This window comes from Sceloporus occidentalis, unplaced genomic scaffold (genome assembly GCF_023333645.1).
Source record: "Sceloporus occidentalis isolate IW3139 unplaced genomic scaffold, rSceOcc1.0.p SCAF_3, whole genome shotgun sequence".
Lineage (NCBI taxonomy): Eukaryota > Metazoa > Chordata > Lepidosauria > Squamata > Phrynosomatidae > Sceloporus > Sceloporus occidentalis.
Window position 1 is genome coordinate 80,893,480 of NW_028316983.1, and position 24,324 is coordinate 80,917,803.

At 39.3% G+C, this 24,324-nt stretch overlaps 1 protein-coding gene across 1 annotated transcript in view; it reads right to left on the minus strand.

The window, feature by feature from the left end:
- The window catches only part of GLIS1 (GLIS family zinc finger 1), a 172,833-nt gene extending 171,125 nt beyond the window's left edge, over nucleotides 1–1,708 (minus strand). Inside the window, exon 1 of the mRNA XM_089515191.1 lies at nucleotides 1,678–1,708. The gene's annotated coding sequence lies outside the window, so the exon portion shown is untranslated. The remainder of the gene's footprint in view (nucleotides 1–1,677) is intronic.
- Nucleotides 1,709–24,324: the final 22,616 nt, after the last annotated feature.

Consider the following 24,324-nt stretch of genomic DNA (forward strand, 5'->3'; position numbering starts at 1 on the left):
ATGATGATGATGATGATGATGATAATCATGGAAGGTCCCTTTGCAAACTGACTCACACAGCTAGGTCTTTGCATAATAATAACAACAACAACAATAATAGGTCCCTTTGCAAACTGACTCCAGGCCCGTAGCTTGGCCTTTAGGGGCCCTGGGGCAGAAAGTACATTTGGGCCCCCTATGTTTTTTAATGTCTCGAGTCCTACTGCGCACCGTGGGCACCATCTTGGCACACCACTGTTTACATGGGGTGTGTGTTGATGACGTGACTCATGCGGCTCCTTTGGAGTAGGGTTGCCATAATTCTCTACCACCAAACCAGGGAAAATGTAGGGAAAATATAATTATAATTATTATCCCACCTCTCTTATGGATCAAGGCGGGTTCCATAAAATAATCCTTAACAGTTACATCAAACGAAAATCATAAAATCACAATGCCCAACCCAAAATTTCTAGGACAATATTTAGACCAAAGTGTAGGTCAAATGCTGGACAAAATTTACCCAAAAAGTGGGGCATTCAATAAAAATGGAGGCCATAACCAACTAAAAGCTAAAAATATTAACATTTTTTTAAAAAAATTAATATAAATCCTTATGTTATAGAGATCTTGTTGCATCTGTGAGACTAAATGCATCTGAGGAAGCAGGCTTTGGGAAAGCAATGCTGCCAACTTCTTTCTTTCAGATAATAATAATAATAAGAATAAGAATAATAAGAATACAATTCAAAGACAGATTTTGGATCACCTGTGAGACTAAATACATCTGAGGAAGCAGGCTTTGGGAAAGCTCATGCTGCCAACTTCTTTCTTTCAAATAATAATAAAACTGAATTCAAAGACATGGAGATTTTGGATCACCTCTGAGGTTAAATGCATCTCAGGAAGTGCAGCAGGAGGCATTGGTGGAGGAGGCCCAGGGTGCAATCCCTTGCTTGGGCATTAAAAAACCCCACTGGGCTAGTCACACTCTCTCAGTCTTAAGGGAAGGTGAAGGCAAACCCCCTCTGAAAACCTTTGAGATAGTCACACACTCTCAGCCTCAGAAGAAAGCAAAGGTAAACCCTCTCTGAACAAACCTCCCAAGAAAACCCCTTGAAGGTGCATGCACACACACACACACTCTTGCACACACCCAAGTCACACTGTCTCAGCCTCAGAGGAAGGCAATGGCAAAGCTTGCCACTAAAACCACCTGATGATGAAATGACAACACAGGAGGTGCCTGACACTTGGGAAGAGCCTCCCCAGGGGTCTTGTTGGAGGGAGCCATCTTGGGGCAAAGTGGGGGGGGGAGAAGAGCAGGGCCCCAACAGACGGAAGGGCTCTGGGCCTCCTCTGGCCAGGGGCGGAAGGCAGTGGCACCCACCCAAGGCAAGCCCCAGAAAGCCCTCCACACTACAGCACACACACATACACACACACACACACACACACACACACACACTGGGAGGACGAGGACGAGGAAGAAGAGAAGTGAGAAAAGAAGGAGAAAGGAGGGGAAGAAGGAGTGGACCAAGAAAATCCCAGGATAGGGTTGCCTTGGTCCAAAACGACTTGAAGGCAAACAACAACAACAACAACAACAACAACAACGGAATGAATTGCTGGAGCTTGGCTTCAAGAGATGCCATCTCCCTCCCTGCCTGCTGCTGCATGTTTTTTAGGCAACCCTACCTTTGGCTGGGGGCCCTGGGGCAGAGCTCTCTTGCCCTCCCCTAAGGGGCTGGGGGAGGGGAGGGATGCCGAACGTTTTCGGCATCCCTCCCCTCCCCCAGCCCCTTTGGTCCTCTCCTCTGCTGCCTCGGTGGGCTCAGTCCCTGGCCAGCCCACATGGCCGCAGGAAGTAAACAGAGGCGAGACTCCTGAAGCAGGGAAAGGACTGTTCTGCTATTGGCCAGCCTGCCAGCCAATAGGAGGAGCTCCAGCCTCCGACAGACAGAGCCCAACAGGCAGCCAAGGCACAGTAACAAAGAGCAGCCAAGGCAAGAGCAGCCAAGGCACGGTAACAAAGCCCAGGAGCGGGGGAAGACCCGGGAGAAACGCCAAACCGTACCGTGACCGTGCAGAACAGTCCAAAAACGGGAAATGCACGCCCCCCACCGGGTTATGGCAACCTTACTTTAACTGCAGTTTAACTTCGCGTTATTTCACATTAACTGCAACGACGTGTGATAAACTTAGGCCATTTACGGGTTTTCTTCGCGTTAAATCCCGTTTAAATCCTGTTTGCCTGCAGGATCTCACTAGTGTGATAAACTCCATAGCTGAAGTGAGCAATGCTAGTTGAGAAATAAGTTGTATGTCTCCTACTGAAGAAGCAAGTACAGATAGAATAGTAGTCTGAACCTGTCTCAGAGATTGCAAGTCTAGCTGCTCTTGGTGTTTTAGACATGGAAGAAATCTGAGCTGGAATCGTACGGTATAGTCATGGTAGTAATGGTGCACAATCTCTGGATTATCACATCAATACATGAGGTGGATGCATTCATGCTCACTGATCCTTTGAAAGGCCAGCTTATGCTGTGATCTTGAACCCCTGTGGTTTTTCTGAATGGTGCCTGGTTTTCACCTATCAGACCAGCAATCTTGTTGGCTTTTTTCCACAATGGGATTTTTATTCTAGAGAAGGTTTCGCTGGGCTTGTGAGGTAAACACTTGGCAATAATCACAGATGGTGGTACTATCCTTCCTTCCACCTGCCCGATAAAAAAAAAGGAGGCACAGAAAGCGGAAATCTGTCTGGGGAATTTTCCCATGGCATAAGGAATCTCTTTTAAGGCTGGCATCAAACACTAGGCCAAGGTTAAGCAACTGTGCAGGTGGCAGGGGCCACTTTTCACCCTGTGTCCACCTGTTGGGCCACACTAGTGCATGTTTTTAGCTTATTTTCAGCTGATTTGGGGGACATTGGGGGGGGCTGGGGGAAGCAAATTACTGCAACTTGGGCACATTTTGAACAGTTTTAATCCTCTCCCCCAATTATCCCAAAATCATAGTGATTTTTTAAAAAAATGCTGGTTCTGGGGACTTTGAGGGCTGCATGTAGATGTACATGCTGACATCACTTAGAACAATGAACTGTTAAATGCACATTTGCCAATTTATAGTACTTTTTATTTTAAAATAGTATAAATACTTTTTAAAAATAAATAAAACTCCAGTATACTGAATGTCAAACACTGACATGAAGAACAACAGCTAAATTCAAGACAAAGGAAGCAATCTAAAGAAGAAAACAGATGAAGCTGATTAACTGGAGGTATTATGAAGCCACAAATCAAAGGACAGATTAATAAAAAGCTATTGATTAAAGACAGGCAAGGGAAGCTAAAAAAAAGGTAACTCAATATTTTCTCCATTGCTCAAAACTACATTAGTAGGACAATATCCAAACAGTGAATCTTCATGTTTTGCCAATCTGTATCATTCCTACCACTGAAGAAAGAGTCCTGAAAAATCAGAGGCTCTTATTTCTCCTTTTGCTGAATCTTCACAGGTTTAATAAGTAAATCTATGTTCATGTATGGACATAAATGTTTTAAATATGTTTTAGTGTTTTTAACTGTTTTTAATACATGTTGAGTCTCCCTTATCATTTTGGATTTTGGAGTTTTCCAGTTTCCAGAATATTTGCATATACATAATGGTATATCTTGGAGATGGTACTCAAGTCCAAACATGAAAATTCATTTATGTTTATTATTATTATTATTAACCTTTATTTATAATTTATTTATTTATATTTATGCACATAGACTGAAGGTATTTTTAAAATAATTCTGTTCATGAAACAAAGTTTGTGTCTACTGAACCATCAGAAAGCAAAGGTTTCACTATTTCACTCTCCCATGTGCACAGTTTTGGATTTTGGAATATTTCAGATTTTGGAATTCCAGATATGGGAAACTCAACCTGTAATCTTTTTAAAATAACATTGTTGTTTAATTCTTTTTTTAACCTCTGTAAGCTATTTTTTGTCTTACTTTTTTATTATTGTATGATGCCTTGAATTCCATCTTGAGAGAAAGATGGGATATAAATTTAATACATAAATAAATTAATATGCTGGTATGTTTACACAGACATAACCTCTATTGTGTTTAATAGTGTTTACTCTCTAGTAACTGTGTTTAGGACTGCAGCTTTAGTTCCAAGTTCTATACATAACACAGTTATGCAGAAACAAAAATTTGCGTAAGCTCATTTTTAGAATAATTTTCCAAAGAACCAATATATTAGGTTTAGAGATGGGAAGGCTCTCCTCCTCCTCCCCATCCCTCAAAATGGAAAAAGTCACAATATTTTTATAATTTTTTTCTGAAGCCCATGATCCCAGAAAAAATAGGAGGGGAATAGAACATCTTTAGAATTCAGAATACTTTAGAATTAAGAATAAAATATTTAAAACCAAGTGTTCATATTTTATATTTCCACAGTATTTCTAAACTCACATAGCAGGTAAATGTGTATACTACATATACGCCATTGCAGTTCCTGGTCCTGTTTTCCTTGCTGAGCCAAGTTATACATAATGCATTTTATATTCCTAAAATAATAAAGTGATTTGCTTCCCTTCTCCCCCTTTTTTAAAAATTCAATTCTTCCCCTCCCCCAAGTTTTCTTCCATCAATGGCTTCAACATTTCTGGAACTTTTACATTTCTAGCCACATTGAAAAGAAGTTCACATCTTCCCAATGCAGTGGAAGGAACTAAGAAGAAACTTTTAAAGAACTGTGACTGAAATCCACAGTATGTCTTTGCAATAAAGCAGAGTGCTATGCAGACAAATGCTGCATCTGCATGACAGAAATAATCCAATTTGACACCACTTTAATTTCCCTGGCTCAATGCTATGGAATAATGAGAACTGTAGTTTGTTGTATCACCAGAGCTCTCTGACAGAGATGGCCAGATGTGTTAAAGAACTAGAATTCCCAGAATTCTATAGCATTGAGCTGTAGCATTTAAAGTGCTGTCTAACTGGACTATAGCTGCAGTGCAACTTCTTTCACAGTTAGTCTCACAAGTGCTACAAGATTCCTTTGCAGAGTGTTATGTACTAACTGTTAAATATCTTTATATGATAACAAGACCCATTCTTTCCGAGAGAGAGAGAGAATAGAATTCCTTTTATAAAGACACGTTTCTTCCAAGTAGTACCATGGCATATACAGTAGGTCTTTGATTAAAAACTATACTGAGAAAACCAAGGTTTATAGGAAAGTTCCAACCTTGGTAGGAGTGGTATACTGTCACATGAGCTTTTGCACTTTTGAAGCCATTAGAGAAAATACTAGGTTTACATAATACAGTGCAACTGTTAAAATAAATGTACCAAAGCAAACATTTGCATTCAGGAATGTTATATGGATGCAGAAATCTCCATAGACATTAGTACCATAAAAATATCTAGTAGCTTCAGGAAAATAGAATGCTTCTCTGATGTGTATCAAGGGCCTATCCTAAACACCAAATTTCTGATATTTCAGCAGAAGAAAGGGCAGCAAGTCTCAGCCAGAAATATCTTAAAGCAACCATGAAAACTTCTTTTCAGTAAATTGAAACCCAATAACCCAAATCCTAGTACTCAAAAAGGCATCACAAACTTTTCAAAACTCTCCAGGCTACCCAAAACCTAAATGATATCACAATAAAAGCACTGAAACACTGGAGAAATACTTTTGCAACGACTGACTAAATCAACCACTAGAATACAGGGTTTATCTCAAGGTGCATCTCTTGATCCAACCAGCTCAGTATTATCTACGTTCACCAAATCTCAAAGAGTTTCAGACAAGCATGGTTACTTCATTATTATTTATCACCTAGGGTTGCTAGAGACTGAACCTGGGATCTTTCACATCTGCTCAGTCAAGGAGCCATGGTCCTTTCCCATTATCTCTGACACAACAGTAACAAGCAATGGGATGAAAATCTCAACTTTCAAACTAATCACCATAATAATGGAGTATTTTCTCCGGTGGTACAGTACAAAAAAAATGCAAAATCTTACCCTGGTATTCTTCCCTCCTCAAAATGGGAATGCATCATATGCAGCCTTTTTGTTGATAACTCTGAAAGGCATGTAGGCTTGGCAGAGAATAGAGAAATATAGGTCAAGTGTAGGATGGCAAAAAGTAATAGCAGAGGCAGGATGGTTTTACTGGATACAAAAACTGGTAGTTTTTACTGATTTAGAGTAATGCAGTGATGTTTTGCAATTTACAACCCCCTACATATTTCAAAACATTATTAGATGTACCCCGGCAAAGTTTTTATTTATCTTTCTCACTTGAAATACATGTATGTCATATTTAAAACTACCACAGTAAGCCACTGCCCAGAAAGCCAAAATAAGGTAAAATAAGCTTGGCAAAATAATAGCTAAACTACATCTCTCTCTGGCTTTTCTTAGCGAACGAAGATTCAGGAAGGACTCATCCCGCTCTTTCTACAAGTGCGTTGATGACTAAAAAGACCCGAGATAAACAAGTCCGGTTGCAGAAAGCACAGCAAAAAGTCTCCTTGGGTGATGTTTCCGGGTTGTGGTTCTTTCTGCTTTGTCGTTTCTCTTCAAGACTTGTTCAGCGTGAGCTTTCAAAAAAGGCAAACTATATAAGCTATAGTAAAAGGCTTAACAAAGGCCCTCCAGTGAGATGATACCACTGATTTGAGTGAAAGCAAGCAATACTATAATAAAAATTGCTCTGAATGATTTTGATTTACATTATTTCATAAGATACAGCAGGGACTGGAAAAGCTGGAAAGCAATAATGAGCCTTATAGAAACTGTTGCTCAACTACACTGTATTGCTTTTTTGCTTGTTTGTTTTAAATTATAGATAACACTTTCTTCCAACAATGGATTTCAGGGCATACCTGTATAAACAAAAATTAAACAGTCAAAATAACAACAGCATAACCTCTAATTCAATATAATAAAATGGAGATGAATAAACACTAAAAACAGAAATGTAAATGTTAAAACCATAGAGCAAATAATAAAGGGTTTAAACTAGCACAGAAAATAACAAACGGTTTAAACTAGCACAGAAAATAACAGCGTTGGTGTAAGATATGCCTCCCACAGAAGGTTATTCCTGAACTAGTGTACCATTAGATATAAAGTGGATTCTTGGTAAATGAAACATGTGCTTCTAGATCAGCGGTTCTCAACCTGTGGGTTGTGATCCTTTTGAGGGTTGAACGACCCTTTCACAGGGGTTGCCTAAGACCATCGGAAAACACATATTTCCGATGTTCTCAGGAACCAAGACACAGCTTCTCTATCCGGGGGTCACTACAACATGAGGAACTGTATTAAAAGGTCATGGCATTAGGAAGGTTGAGGACCACTGTTCTAGATGAAATACAGATAAGGACCAGCTCTGATTTTCTTAATGTGTGTTTAGACTGATATGTAAGGAGATGCACCTTCAAATATTTGAACACCATACTGTTTAAGGTTGTAAAAATAAGCATCATCACCTTAATTTTGACTTTGTCGTCAATAGGCAATGTATTTTCTTCAGACCAGAGATACACAATAGAGGAGAGGGTCAGTTTTCCCCTCCAGACTTGACTGTAGGCCACCCCATCCACAGAAAGCACCCACTTTATAGTCCATCTCCAAATGGTGGACAGAGGGATGTCACATCATTTCGTGCTGCTATTTTGAGAGTGACAACAGAGGAAAACATGGGAATCTTAGGGTAGAGGAGGGTTATGGGGTTGTATCAGTGGGCTTGAGGTGTTTATACATGTTTTCATGTGCAGGAGTTTTGTATTATTTTAAGGCAAAATTTGCTCTTTTTTAAAATGGGGGTATTGAGGGCCTAGTAGGGGGCTGCAAAAGTGAGGTCCAGGGGGCTCATGTGGTCCATGGGACAAACTCTGTCCACCCCTTGACCCTTACAAACAAGACAAAATCCTAACAGTTCAACTCTGTCTAGCTGCTACTTCTGAACCATTTGCAAAGGTAACACTATTTATAACACAGTACAATAACCCACCTTTCCAGAAGATGGATCACCATAGCCAGCCTACAAAGCTGTCTCTGCAGTTCCAATACAAGTAAAATGAATGCAATATTATAGCATCATAGGTAACTAAAAGATAAAATAAAAGGACAGGAAATCATTCCGGGAAATCAGTATGTTTTGCCTCTCACTTAACAAAGAGCAACTGAGGTCATTTTGTGGACAAACAACCTAATTTGATCATTCAGAAACATGACATAGCAATTCAGCCTGCCCCAGTCATTTCAATATCTTGAAAGATTGCAAGGACATCGTCAAAACTGAAAGGAGAGACAACAGAGTAGTCAAACAAGCTGAAAAATACTGTTGATCAGAGTCCAAACCAAGTCCAGATCACTATCCAAAGAGAAGTCGAAGCCAAACGTGGTCAAAAAAATGAAGCAAAGAGAAGGAAGGAGCGATTTTCAAGCGAGGTTCCAATGCTGCTCACGCGGCAGACAAAAGGAACTGAGAAAGGAGGGGAAGACACCGAGCCTATATAGAGGGTGGGCAAAGCTACCGCCAAAAAGTCTTCCCTAGCAATTCCAGTAGGATCCAAAATTGCTGCGCAGGCACAGAATAACCCATTTGTGTGCTTCACAGAGATCACGAAAAAGAAGAGCTTAACTTGAACAAAATATGTTTTCTAAATTCAGTACATACCTCCCTCAGAATACATCACATAAATTCCCATTCAGTTCTGATTATCAGATCACCAAATGAATGGAATCATGGAATCATAGAGTTGCAAGAGACCATAAGGGCTAACCAGATCAACAAATGATAGTACAATACCACATTGAACACACTCAGTCTTGTCTGATTCTGGAAGATAAGCAGGACAAAGCTTAGTACTTGGATGGGGGATTGCCCAAGAATTTCAGGGATCATGCAGGATTCTTTTATAGAACTATAAAAGAATCCTGCATGAAACCCTGGAAAACCATTACCAGTTAGTACTGGGCTAGATGGCGCAGATGTCTCACTCAGTGTAAGGCACTTTGGCGGGTTACAGACTGCTGAAAAGCGGCGGTCTGCTGCCGCCGCCAGTTGCAGCATCTGGGAACCGCAGCAGGCAAACGGTGCGGTTCCCGGACGCTGCAAAGAAGGAGTGCGAAAATCGTGCTCCTTCCTGGGCCCCGGATGTGACGCCGCGAGGTGCTAGTCGCGCACTCGCGGCGTCATATCCAGGGCGCGACGTGCAGATGCAGAGCGTCCGCTACGTAAAGATGGCGGCCCCCATGTGGATGGGCGGCACCATCTCTTACACGCTCCATGTGTACTAGGGGCCGTGAGGAAGAGACTGCTCTTCCTAACCCTAGTATGTGCTGAGCGTATGCTTTTATGCCCGTCTGTAACGGGCCTCCGTTATGTTATAAAATGTTTTTATCTTTTTTCTCTAGACCACTTAGCACATGTAAACATTTGTAAACTGGAATGGGGTAAAGGCTGAAATTATAAATTTAATTTCTCTTGTAGCTCATTATAATTCTAAGCAAGGTTGCATTATTCCTTACCTCTGAGAAAAATGTCTTAGCACTGATAACAGAGTGGCATAAAACTAGAGGGGGAGAGGCCTCTGAAAATGCCTTGTGGAAAAAAAATTAAAGGCTTCTTGAAACCATTACACACAGACACACATACAAATTAATGTTGTTCCCATTCATTGTATTGCTTTTTAAATATGATTGTTATGCCCTTGTTGGTAAAAAATGATTCTTTATACGTAACATTACTTTTCTCACATTGCTTCCAAACACAAATGGAGGGAGGACATTCCCCCACATTGTGCACTGAGTAATTTCAGGATTTGAATTTGGAGTTGTTTTACAAAGAAAAAGAATTCAGAGCATTTCATGATCCCCTACATTGATTGAAATCTCATTTAGCACATTCAAATTATATTTACAAAAGATATAAAATGAATACATATGAATATTCATTCACGCAGCATGAATATTTTTTAAAAAATTCCAATTGCCAAAAACAGTTAAGATGAACCATTGGGGGAGTTCAAAAGCACATTTAATATTGTTTAATGTTAACATTCAAGCACATTCAATCTTTACTTGGAAATTATCATGAGGAAAAAAAGAAATTGAAAATACAGTGGATCCTTGTTATACGCTGGGGTTTGGTTCCAAGATCTCCCGTGTATAACAAAATCCGTGTATGCTCAAGTCCCATTACATATAATGACATAGCAAAATGGTGTCCCTTATAAAAAATGGAAAATCAAGGTAAATTTATACTTTTTTGTAACATTTTCAAACCGTGTATGCTTAAATCCATGTATAAAAAATCAGTGTATAAGAAGGGCCGACTGTACTAAGCACACTAAGGCCCCATTCCCACTGGCTTATAATGCAGATCAAGACTTGAATTATGGGGGCATTGTTCCCATCTGAGCGCGCATTCCATCCTCATTGCATTGATTTCATTCCTATTGGAATTCGGATCTAATCCCCATGTAATCGATATTTCCTGGAAAAACCCGAATCAGTGGCGGATAAATCAGATTAATTGGACTGTAGTTTTTTGGAGGTTTTTCCTGCACCTCCCGAGTCTGATTTGGGGCAAGGGGCAAGGATGTCTGATTCAGGAACTGGGGGATGAGAGGAACAGTGCTCAAGGGGCTCGTCTGGGGGTGTCATCTGCTTGTTCTCTTTCCTGCATTACTGGTGCCATTCTCCCCCCCCCCCCCCCCGTTCACGTAGCCTTTCCCCCAGTGGAGTAGGAAGCAGGGTAAGGCGATCGCATGTGTAGACAATTTTTTTTTTAAAATTAAGCTTTCGATCACCTAGGTGCTCTGTCAGGTGTCCAAACATAGCAAATTGCTACATTGACCTCCAAACGCAGTAAACACATTATGCCCCTCTGTAACCTCCTCCCTGCTCCACATTCATAGATCGACGTGTGAGGAGAGCCATTGAACACAATTTTTAACTATTTTTTTACATGCCTGCTCTAATGCCCCCCCCCCCAGACAGCCCAGGGAGCAATGGGGGAGGGAAAGGGACTTGGAGGAATAGAGGCTCCCTTTCCCCTTTCCCAGAGGAACTCTGGGAAGACACAGAAGAGCCTGGGACCCAAAGGGATTTGGGGCAAATAGAGGCTCCTTCTCTCTTTCCCAGAGGAACTATGGAAAGACACAGAAAAGCCTGGGACGCAAAGGGATTTGAGGGGAATAGAGGCTCCCTTTTCCCTTTGCTGGAGGGGAAACGCGCCTAAGCGATTGACTGGCTGTGACATCAAGCACTTAGGCGCTTGATTAAGAGCTGCTTTTTAAAAAATGAGGTTCCAGAAGGGCAATGGAAACGGGGAGCAAAAAAGTCCGTTTCAAATTACAACCAAGAAAATTTCAATGGGAACAAGAACATGGGTCAAAAAACCCCAAGTCCGTTTGCACCCTTTCATAATGGGAACGAGGGATCAGATTCGAATACGACTTGGGAAAAAAATCCCAGTCAGAATTGCAGCAATATAAGCCATTCCCCCCCCCCCCCCTCGTGGGAATGGGGCCTAATTTTAGCATTATATAGAATAATTTGGTTTAGCTCCATTACACTGAGAGTGGAAACTGTTCTGCCCTTCAGCATGGACAATACTGAAGAATGCTGGGCAGTTAAAGTGGAATCAAGTGCTACATATCCTTCAACTGTCCCAATTCAATAGTGACATTCTTGATTAATCCTCTGTCATCCTGCTTTTCCAGTTGCTTTTTAAAATGGCCCACTCTTTCTCCTCCACCTGCTTTTCTCCTTTGTCCTCTACTTATTTCAATTGCTGCAAACTGAGTTCAAAGTGCAAAAGTGGTTTGCACTCAATTAAATTAGTGGAGGAAAGAGGAGATGAAGGATGACATCATGTCCTTCCCAGTAAGACAAGCAAAAAAAAAAAAAAAAAGAAAGCAAACTGCTTCAGCCTCTCCTTACAATCTTAACCACCATCTGATGTCATATGACAAGTGTCCTGGTTTTCATCTCTATGAAATGTTGGAGGGTATGGTGCTATAAAAAGAAAGGGTCCCATCTCTTGTCATTTTGGACTGACAGAAAATAATTTTTGCCATGATGAGTTTTGTACTTGAACAAGTTAAAACAATTATCTCAGAAAAAGCATAATGAATATAAAGAGTCTTTCTTAGTGCTGTGCATTTTTTTCCTCCGTGAGTTGCCCCTGTGCCAGTTTTTTATGAGCTTGGATGGGCTTTAGGATTTATTTTTTATGAACACCAGTTGAAGCTCAACAGAAGCCAATGCTTCTTAATGTCTCCACTCAATTCTGGAAAAGATACTTTATGGATAAAAGTGACATTCGCTGAATGTTTTTGAAATGCTCGTAAGTCTAAGCCAGAATTTCCATTATAAAACCTCAGCACTGAATCTGTTACCTTTAGCTGTGATCTGTCATGTTTTGTAATGAAATCAAGCATACTGTATGCATCAACTCTGGATATGAAGATTCTAAAACCAGGCCAGACACTGTAGGAAAAATGTCAACATTCTTCATCAATAACAAGCACTCACAAAGCACAAAGAATAAACTTTGGAGCTGGGGACAAGGAATCAAGGGATGGTCTAAATGTAGTATTCCTAATTATTTGCACCTTTGTACCAAGTAGTACATATGGGAGCCAGTGTGATGTATTGGTTTGGATACTGGACTATAACTTGGGAGAACAGGATTCAAATCCCCATAGAAACTCACTGAATAACCTTGAGCATGTCACACTCCCTCAGACTCAGAGGAAGGCAAGGGCAAACCTCCTCTGAACAAATGTTGCCAAAAAAACCCCTCTGTGATAGGTTCACCTTCAGGTTGCCATAAGTCAAAAAGGACTTCATGGCACATGACAAGATTTGGCTCATAAAATGGATCTTGCTCATAGTAAATAAAGGAGACTATGAAATGACTTGAAGGCATACAACAATAGCATCAGCAGTAACAACGTAGTAGTAGTAGTAGTAGTAGTAGTAGTAGTGGTCCCAAAGAATTACTGTACTGGAATTTTGGAATTACCCTATTTGTGAACCAACAGAATTCTGGGCTGTGGTTTATTGCATAAAGTGCCTACAGAGGCTTCTTGCAACTAGGGGTCACAACAGCACAGAGAGTAGGCAAGAACAGGGCTCCTGGTTTGATCAAGCTTCACAAAAATCCAATATCTTTGTTGTTTGGTTTGCAATTTATTAGGAATCAAGGACATTTACATTCTACTTAGTCATTTCCTAAATGCTAATAACAGTAAGTAGTAGTCATCATAGTAATCATTATCAAGCCCATTTTAATATCAGATGACAATTTAAGAGGTTTGCATCCTACGCCTATCTTCAATAAGTCAGATTTTCTAGGAATATGGAACCTCAGCAGTAGTAGACAAACAGTATCAAGGATAGTACAAACACTTGCTGCAAAAGGTATGGTATTATTTCTTCCTATTTCAGGCAAAAACTCTTAAGAACATGAAGAAATAGTTCTTCCTTAACATCAGTGACTCCTCCTGGAACAGGGAAGATTTCTTTCATCTTTAATTCATTTCAGATGCCTATTAAATTCCAGCACAACATTTCTTATTCTGATGCATTATCAAGCAGAATCAATGATCCATGCAATACTCTGAACAAAGACAGAATGTTCATTTCCCATGACTACCTCATGATAGCCAGCTTTTTGTTAAAAGTGCCATTTTCAAAACATACTGGAAAATAAATTAGCTTTTTGTTTTTCCAAGTTTTCTAAACCTCTGGCACAAAACATATTTAAAGTTGGGGAGAAGAACTACTTTCTTTTCCCATTATGGGCAAACTTTGGGTAACAGAGCCTCTGACAAAGAAGTGCCTTTTTACAACATTTAAAGCTTACTCTTTCTCTTCTGTCTAGGTGGGCTTTTTTAAAATAGCACTGGCATTAAAATGATGGTGAAGGCAGGATGCAGAAACAGTGACTGCAATAAAGGCTAAGATGGAAAAGAACTGAATTCTCTTGCAACCAATCCTATTCTCACTGCTTATGGCAGGCAAGGGAAACAGCAGCTGCCTCCAAAATCCCTTACTGAGCAAATCTCAACAGAAAAACTGAAAGAAAGGGAAGAGTATGTAAGCCTGTCACACCAGCTCTCTCCATCATGTTAAAAATAATCTATAGGTTTGGCCACCAAAATGGAAACCATGAGAAAACTGGAGGCATTTTGGAAAAAGTCTTCATGTAGTACCTAAATGGTTAAAAAGATTTTGATTTGCAGTATTTATGAAGGTTTTACGTCCTTAACTGAGGTTCACCTGAAGGTTTTTTTCCAATAAAGAGCAGTTCTAAGCCCAATTAGTAATATCCAGGCTTTCTGTCTAGCCATATCAGGCATACCAATTAACTGATGGCAAGCTAGTCATGTAAACCAGCATCTACACACTTATAATCTGCTGGATCAGGAGTTCTGTGCATAAATTAAGACTGTGCAGTCAAATGTGTGTCAGAAACGATATCCAAGTATGGATACAATTCATCTACATTGTATTCCCTTTAATGGGATTTTCATTTGAATGCACATAAACATTCAATTTAGGAACAACCTAATATCTTTTAAAACGAAAGCTCAAGTTGGATCAAGAAGATAGCATCCAGATGACCTTTTGGCTGAGTTCTGTGGTTGTGTGAGGATGTGTAGCTGTTGTGGAAAAAAAACCAAAGTTAACCAGATAATCATGTGCTATCAATACTCAGAAGCTATATTCATTAAAAGGAGCTACTTTGGCCAACTGCTCTTGGTTACTTGACCTGTGTCCAGAAGCTGGAAGCAAGGAGAGGATGGAATAAATGTGCAGTTAAAAAAATCATGCCCTTGGGGTTGGAATGAAAAACCAAATAATAATAGAATCCATGCCACAATGAAGGGTATGATATATAATAATAATAATAATTTGTTTTATTTATATACCACTATTCCAAAGATCATAGTGGTGAACAGCAAGTAAGCTAATTAGCAAGTAAGCTAATTTGCCCCCGACAGTCTGGGTATTCATTTTAGCGACCTTGGAAGGATGCAAGCCTGAGTCGAGCTTGGGCCCTTTTGCTGGTCTTGAACTCGCAACCTTGTGGTTTTGAGTGAATGGCTGCAGTACAGGCATTTAACCACTGCGCCACCAGGCCACTATAGGAGGCTCTAGGGCAGTGGTTCCCAACCTTCCTAATGCTGCAACCCTTTAATACAGTTCCTCATGTTGTGGTGACCCAAACCCATGAAATTATTTTCATTGCTACTTCATAACTGTAATTAAATAGTTGTTTTCCAATGATCTTAGGTGACCCCCATGAAAGGGTCATTCGACCCCCAAAGGGGTCCCAACCCACAGGTTGGGAACCACTGCTCTAGGGAGAGACAGATCACTTCAGCAGCTGGCAAAACTGATGACAAGCATGCATCTACTAAGAAAATCTGGAAAAGTAAACTGAGAAAAATGGGGAAGGTTGGAAATGTATCCAAATACTTAGCATCATCAACTATCATTTGAAGCAAATAATATTGGGTCGATTTGATAACTCCAGATGTTCTCCTTTCTGTTACATGGGGGCATCTTTTTGTATCTAGAAAGAGAATCTGGACTAAAATTTCTAGTTTTAAACTTGGGGCAAATATAGAAAGTTTACATTACACAGGTAATGCCCAGAAATTGTCACAAATTATTTATAGGCTCAGTGCACAGCAACAGCATGACTGGTCATTAGTCCATTTCTATCCTCCAGTCATGAACACAAAGTTACCACAGGATAGTATAAGAAACATTATCATGCTAAAAACACATACATTGTTTTCTATGGATTCGTTCTATGGATGAAAAGTAAATTGTTAACTACGTAGTCCCCAGAAATGTGGTAAATGTGCTCCGTGATTAAAAAAAAAAGCAGGTTCGATATCACTCTGATGTCTTTCAAACGGGAAATAAACTGAGTAATATGGGATCATCATTAGTGTATGTCCATTCCATACATAAACAAAATGGAACTGGGCTGATAGATAGGAATGCTATCTCCAGAATTTGATAAATGTAATCATCCATCAAGGTGTAATAGCCATCTTGTTTAGTAATTAATTAGTAGAAAGGCTTTTTTTAAAAAAAACCTAGGAAGCTTTACCTTGGGCTGACTTGGGTGTATCTTTAAAATATCTTACAGTTTCTTTTGTCACAAATTACAAAGTTATTATCATGTTCACTACTTTGTGATTCCCATAGTGGTAGAATTCAAAGATATAGTAATGTTAGTCTCTGGAATCAATATGTACAGAGATCTTGTAGCACCTTTGAAACTAATAAAAGAAACAAGTTAGCAGCATGCACTTTTGTAGACCTAAGTCAACTTCCATAATGCATCTGAGGAAGTAGACTTAAGTCTACAAAAGCTCATGCTGCCAACTTTCAGTTAGTCTCTTTCTTTCAGTTAGTCTCAAAGTTACTACAAGATCACTCTATGTTGTGATTCCCAGTTTAGCTAGAGAAAATGAAATTTTGGCACTAGTTAAAGTACTTCCTTAGGTATAATAAATTATTCTACTCAACACATATACATCTGTTGCAGAAATATTCACTAATCTGTGAAAATGTTGACACTCCTTATTATATTATATGTGTTAACAATAGTGAATATATAAAACCAGAACAGAGTAATTTATGTTCCTGGTGTATCTATTGGCAATAATACTTACACTATTTTAATGAATTTGCTGGTAAACCTATAGTTTCATTTCTGTTCTGCATTACCAGTATTATAGTATGTCAAATAAATCATTGTAATGAAGTTTGATGAATAAAGATTTTGATGGTGGTGTACCATAATTATAAACATCAGCAGTATGGGTTTTTTGAATCATGAAAGGAAAAGCACTTTAACGATGGCTTAGAAAAACTCCTTGATTAAAATTACTTTTGGCATTTCAGGCAGTGGAAATCTTCTACTATAGCTTTGACCTTTACTCTTCAAAAATGCTTCTTTTCATTAGTAAATTGCAATATCTTTAATCATCTAATATTAAAGACACTAAGAATCAGTATACCATGCAACTAGAGGTCTGATTTATGTATGTACATTTCAAGGAATCCATACTTCAATCTGCACTATAAAGACAGTCAACTACTAAAGAAAAAAGAAAACTATACCATCCCAATAGGCATTTCCCACTTTCATATGGAAAGAATCAAAAGGCTCAAGAAATAAAATATCTGCTGGAACAGACATCATATTATCAAGACTATAAACTGTGATTTATATTTAGGTTTCTTCTTGATGGAAGGATAATAAATTTAAAACTCAGGCTGGATCAGGTGCAGTTCTCAATATGAATCGGAAATCATCAGTCACCACTTCCACAGTGTTTTCACATATTATATCAAGCACACCATGGTTAGTTCACAGAGAAAAAGCTTTGCATCTATCAACATGTTATCCTGAACCATAAGCATCTTGGTACAAAAATATGACAGATAACAAATCTAGATCTCATAATGAGGACAGATGTGAAAATCTGCTACTTAAAATCTAGAGATCAGTATATTTCCCTAAGCATTCTTGAGGATGAACAACCTTTAAATTTTATTTCCTCTGTTCCTACACACACACACACACACACACACACACACACACACACACACGTACCGTATGAATAATTATTATTTTCAGATGGGTGGAACAGCTTCGTTCAAAGCCCTAGACATCATGTTATGCTATGAATTCTCTTCCTGTTATAGCCATAAAGGAAATCATTCCTTTTTTACTGTTATTGAATGCCATTTTCTTTTACACCATAAATGTTTATCATTCATTTAAAAAGAACTAAATAATATGACAAACATTACATTCAAACACCTTGAATTTCCCCATTTCCACTAGGCTATATTTCAAAGGAAAGAACTGTCAAAACCACCTCTACGTACTCCTTGCTTAAGAAATGCCTACGAATTTCATGGGGTGACCACAAGCCAAGAAGTGACTTGAAGGTACGTGTGTGTATGCAAGCACATATACACACACATGGTCACTTGCTAGATTCCTATCATCAGTACTTCCCTAGTTATTAATTTTACAGGGCTGCATGACCACATATAAAATTTTAACCACTGTTTGTGTAGGATCAGCAAAGCAATAGCTTTCTTGTAATAAAGATGTGTCACATCCATAAAATTAATTAATAGCCAGCCATCAAGAATATACAATAATATCAGAGAAATTTGTGGACAGTTCCTCCTAAAGCATTAGGAAAGGAACATGATGTCTAAATAAAATTGTCAAGTACTCTACAAAGCTTTTGTTCATTTCCACTACCCTGTATTACATCACATTATGGCAGCCAACAAACATTAAGCTGTCATCTATTATTCCAGGGCTTTATCAGCTGTCTCTGCAAGCCAACTGACTTCCAAAATATACAAATAAATCACACCGCTTCTCCATAATCCAATTAAGAAACATGATTGCAAGAATATAATTACTTTGTTTATAGATTGCATCTTTGTTGCTATTACTCTATTAGATCAAGACTGAAAGTTACCAGGACAATACAAGGTACAATTATTAAATCAAGTTCTGAACGATTTGGCTCTAATGAACACGTCATGCTCAAAGTTTTCCATGGAGTTTGAAATGAAGATAGTTTGAACCACAGAACCATTGCAAAGGAAGTGACAACAATTACATGAACACATCAAATGATTCTGTAGCAAACCTGTCTGCATCACTGGATAACCATGTCATCACCCCACATCTCTCTTACTTTTCTTACAATACCCAAATCTCTATAAATTGATGAAATCAATCAGGATTTACCCCTCAATAGCTTTACTTGTTTTTAGAAACACTTTACACAGCACAAAACTGGGTATGCACTGCTTAACAACCCAGATCTGTGAACAATCTATCACCACTACAGTTTCCAAAAAATGAAGTGCATCAGCTGTTTATAATAAATGCCTTACACAAAAGTATTCATTCTGCACATGGAAAGAAAAAGAACTTTTAAGACCCACTTTGTTGAACACTATATAACTTCAGTGGCTATGGGCAAGAATATGGAAGTTGTTTGGTTCTATTAAAGAAAGGAAACAAGGGTTCTTATTTTCAAATAAATTCAATAAAAACTATTAAGCAGTTGGCCACAAAATGCTTTGGGATTTTATGTACATAATATCCCCCTGCCAAACTGATACTAATGGGACTGCTTTTTCCCCTCTTGCCTTTAAATAAATACAGTTAATGGCATAATTTCCAACCAGGTTTCACAAATGCTTGGGAGTTGCCTATCCCAGCACCTTCATATAGTTCACTGGCAAAGTGCATTAGAAAGCTATCAGGCAGCATTATTCACATTTCTTCTATGCTCAGGAAAAAAAAGATTTACAGGGAAGAGGGGGGGAAATAGCCTACTGCAACTGTGCCCAATACGGTGCCCTGTAGATGTGGCCGACTGCAATTCTCATCATTGTCTACCAGCTTGATGTGGTGTAAAGAATTCTGGTCAACATATCTGCAGGTTGGGAAAGGTTGGCTTACAACATGCCTATGTTGAAGACAATGGCTGCATCTGGACTGCAGAAATAATCCAGTTTAGTATCACTTTAACTGCCAAGGCTCTATGCTAAGGAATTCTGGGAACTATAGTTTTGTGAGAGATTTAGCCTTCTCTGTCAGAGACTGCAAAAAACTATACACCCCAGAATTCTACAGCATTGAGCCATGGCAGTTAAAGCGGTGTCAAACTAGATTATTTCTGCAGTGCGGATGTAGCCAGAGTGAAATATGGCACCAAAGAGTAACAATGGCCTGTTACAGACTGCCAAAATAAAGCTGCTTCGGGTCTCTTTGGAGGTATGCTATTTAAATGATGCATGGGTCCTAAGAGTCCAGAGGTCACACCAAAGCCACACTCCATTCCTAAGCACCGGAGTGCAGCTTTTCGTGCAGCTTCCGGATTCTTAGGATGCATGCATCATTTAAACAGCATAACTCCAAAGAGACCCGAAGCAGCTTTATTTTGGCAGTCTGTAACAGGCCAATGAGTGCCTTTCTGCTCACATAATTGCTCTTCTGGATCATATCCATACTCTCAGTTTGCTGTTGTTCTGTGCCTTCAAGTCATTTACGATTTATGGTGACTCTAAAGTGAACCTATTATGGTGGTTTCTTCACATCCCCTGAGGCTGAGAGCATGTGATGTGCCCAAGGTCACCCAGTGACTTGCACAAGGTCACCCACTCTGAAGATGCCAGCCACAGATGCAGGCAAAACATCAGGAATAAATTCTTCTAGAATATGGCCACATAGCTAAAAAAAAAAAAAAAACATTAAAAACTATGCCACCCAGTGGGTTTTATGGCTGAACTGAGAATCAAACCCTTGTCTCCAGAGTTCAACACTCAAACCACTAAGTCGCACTGGCTCACCTATAATTTCAATATTGTTACCTTTTTTCAGAATCAGAGCAAATTCCAATGGAAGGTGGCATACACATGTATCGTTTCTTCAAAGGTTATAACAGCCTATCCACTCACTTTAGGGAGCTTCTTGTTGGTGAATTCCAAAATAACTCAAAGAAGAATACCTCCCTTTTAAGACATAAACCTCGACCACCTTAATAGCTACATTCGAATTAGGAGCATGCTAACAATGTCAGACAGAGAAAGAGAGCCTTTGCTGAACAGACTGCTATCCACAACGTAGCTTACTAATGCATGTTGTTTCAACCCACATCTCTGTATGTACTTTAAGTGTGGTTTGGCAAACTGTTTCCTAGTTGCATAAAGCCTGTTTATTAACATATTTTTTTCTTTAGGAATTCAAGCCTTTACCTTCTATGATACATTATAACTTTAAACATGCCAACAGGAGGTTTCTCTCAACTAAACCCATGGTAATTGTGTGATGCCACAAATGGTAGGTTGTACATCTCATCCACTGGGAGAAATAATGTTTTTTATGAAAACAAGACATCCCTTTAAAAATTAAGCCCATTAATTGTAAAGGGCTGCTGAAAGGAGGGAGAGTCACAAAAAGAAATATCAGCAAACACCCATTGAATTTTTTTTATTGCCATGTCACTAACATTTGTAACCTTCCATTCCTTCTTGACTTCTAGGAACGGATTATTTGTTTAAGAAGCAAAACCTCATAAGGACACAAAAGAATACAATATTCTCTAAACAACTGAGGAAAATATTGATACAATTTCTTGTAGTCTGTGGTAGCTTTTAAAAACACAGGTGGGAGAAGACTGACCAGTCTTTCTTTCTTATGTCTATGGTATTACAGTGGGCCCTTGGTATCCACTGAAGTTTGGTTTCAGGACCCCCATGAATACCGACATCCGTGGATGCTCCAGCCCTATTAAATACAATTGATAGTAAAATTGTGTCCCTTATATAAAATGGTTTGCTTTTTGGAATTTATTTTAAAAAATTGAGTATTTTCAAGCTGTGAATGCTTGAATCTATGGATACAGAGGGCTAATTGTAGTATGTTCTCCACATTGCAAAGATGAGCCTCCTCCTGATGTTGCTGAACACAGTCCCTATGATTTCTCACTACTGGCTATGAGGACTAAGGCTGCTAGGAGTTGTAGTCCAACAATATCTAGAGAGCCACAGTTGTCCATTCACTGGACCCTCCTCATGTTTCTCTTTCTTTTGTCTTCTGCTTTGATTCTAGTAGCCAAAACAAACACTTTCTCAACTCTATCCTTAAGGTTCATGCCTCTCTCATGTCTCTAGAAATCAGATTTCTAACTTAGGCCCAATACAGATGGGCAAAAAGCGGTGTCCTGGGGCCAATTTAAGGGCTCGAGAGAGTGGCGCGTCCCCGCACTCCCAGGCCCTACTGCCTCTCCCGGTGCCATTTTGGTGCGTGCGCCTTCAGATGGCACACGGACCAATCACATGCATTGTGTGCCATGTCCAAATGGCACAGTGCACAACGGACGTCACTGCACCGCACCAGGGAGCTAATGGCACCCTTGGCAACGGCAGAAAAAGAAGCCGTGTTTTGCAGCTCCTTTTTCTGAGCGCATTGTTGCCACAATGTATGGTTGCCACGGCAATGATGTGGGGGATAAAAGGGCGGCCTATGTCCATCCCTTTCCCCCCATCTGTCCAGCCCCTTAGTTCTGTCCTATTTGTTCTTTTTATGTCCCTTGACACTAACGCTTCTCTAACCATGCTATTCCTTGTCAACATCCATAATCCTATTTTTTATTTCTACCTTGATCAATTAACATACATCCTTGTCACATATTGAACAAGTCTCCATGTGATTCTCCCCCCCCCCCCCCCATGCTGCTCTCCCAAAATCGTTTTCAGGGATGCATCAATCAGAAATCTGTAGTGTAGAAATGAAGAAATGAAATGCTACGTAGCTTTATTTTCAGAGACTACTTACTGAACAGATAGTTCATAGAAATACCCTTTACTTCACTGTTTGGCTGTTTCTTAACAAAAAATTAGTAGTAACTAAGAACCAGTGTGGTGCAGTGGTTTGAGTATTGTACTAGGACTGTGATGGTGAACCTATGGCACGCATGCCCGAAGTGGCACACGATGCCATTTTGCCTGACACTTGGCGGGGAGAGAAGGAACAGGTGACCATGCACACTTTGGTCTACTTCCTGGAGCTTTTATGGCCCCCAGCTGTCTCTCCGAGACAGTTGGAGGCCGGGAAAAGTGCGAGGGGATCTTTCCTGGCCTTCAGTTGTTCTGTGCATATGTGGTAGTGCAGCTGGGCCAAGGACTCAGGTGAGACCACAATGCTGAAATGAAATACAGTGGGCCCTTGATATTTGTTGGAGTTTGGCTTCAGGCCTCTCTATGGATATCAAAACCCATGGGTGCTCAAGTCCCATTAAATACAATGATGTAGTAAAATGCGTCCCTTATATTATTATTATTGTTATTATTAACCTTTATTTATAAAGCACTGTAAATTTACACAGCGCTGTACATACAATCTTTTTAATTGGACATTTATATAAAATGGCAAAAATCAAAGTTTGCTTTTTGAAATGTACATTTTGATTATTTTCAAGCTATGGATGGTTGAATCTGTGAATAAGGAATCTGTGCATATGGAGGGTTGAATGTACAATTTTTTAAATGAAAAAACCTGAAAAATCACTTAGCTGTAAAATAACATGTTTTACTCATTAAAATTTAGTGGGTTTTCACCATAGTTCAGGAAAGATATGAAAAGTATTCATAGGAGGCCTGATTTAAATCTATCTGCTCTGATCATATATACCAGAAATAAATCCACACTTTGCAATTGAAATATTTAGGTTGCAATCCTATGATCAAGAAGCACCAGCAAAATCAAAGGCTCTTTAGCACAATGGGATTGTGTTATTAATCTCACTTTTATACACTCCAAAAGGTCTCGCACATTATAAAACATTTCTATAAATCCAGTAAATAGTAAGTAAATCATCCAGCTAGTGCAACAGAGATAAAGAGGTTGAAGCAATAAGCCAGACAGTACACAAAAGTAAATGCCAGCATAACCTCAACCCATCTTTCAGTATACCATAAAGTTGTGTTAACTGCTCTGAGCTTGCAAATGACCATTCCAGGATTGCATTAAGAAGAAAAATCCAGTACTTATTCATTCCTGGTTTTACATATGAAAAGTGCTAACATTTGCATTCCTAAATGCATATAATGTAGATAGACACAACAAATTCCACGGGACCTGGGTCTTCTTGACAAATTCCTGCATGGAGAAAAATGTGCTTTCCTGATATAGAATGAGAAATACCGTATTCTGAAGATCTTTATCTTGTAATGTTAAAACAAAGGGCTAGATGATGTGGAGATGTGAATAAGCTAAACTACTCACTTTGGCTTTAAGATGTCAGACTGCAAACAAAAATGAGGAAAGGTACTCCCACTTTATGTGCAGAATTAACACCTTTCATTCTGAGGCCTAAAAGACAGCAAACAAGAGAAACATTTCTATGGCCTTCATACACAGCCATCCATTTTCTGACTAATGGCAACAGCTGTAATCTGTTTTCTATTTGTGGTGCCAGCTTTATTTAGCTTGTGCAAAACACAGCCAGCAATTTCTCTGGTAAACAAATAAACTATAAACCAGTGGCCCAAAGAATCTTGGAAATTTTGCTGAAATCAAAGAGCCTTGCTCTTTGAGAACCAGAGTCTTTCACATTTTTGAAAAATAATTCTACAGATGTAGTCTACAGGTGGATACAGCATATCCTGTCATCTAGCAATCAAGCCACCACTGTTCTATTGACCTGGTCACAGCTAACAAAAAAGA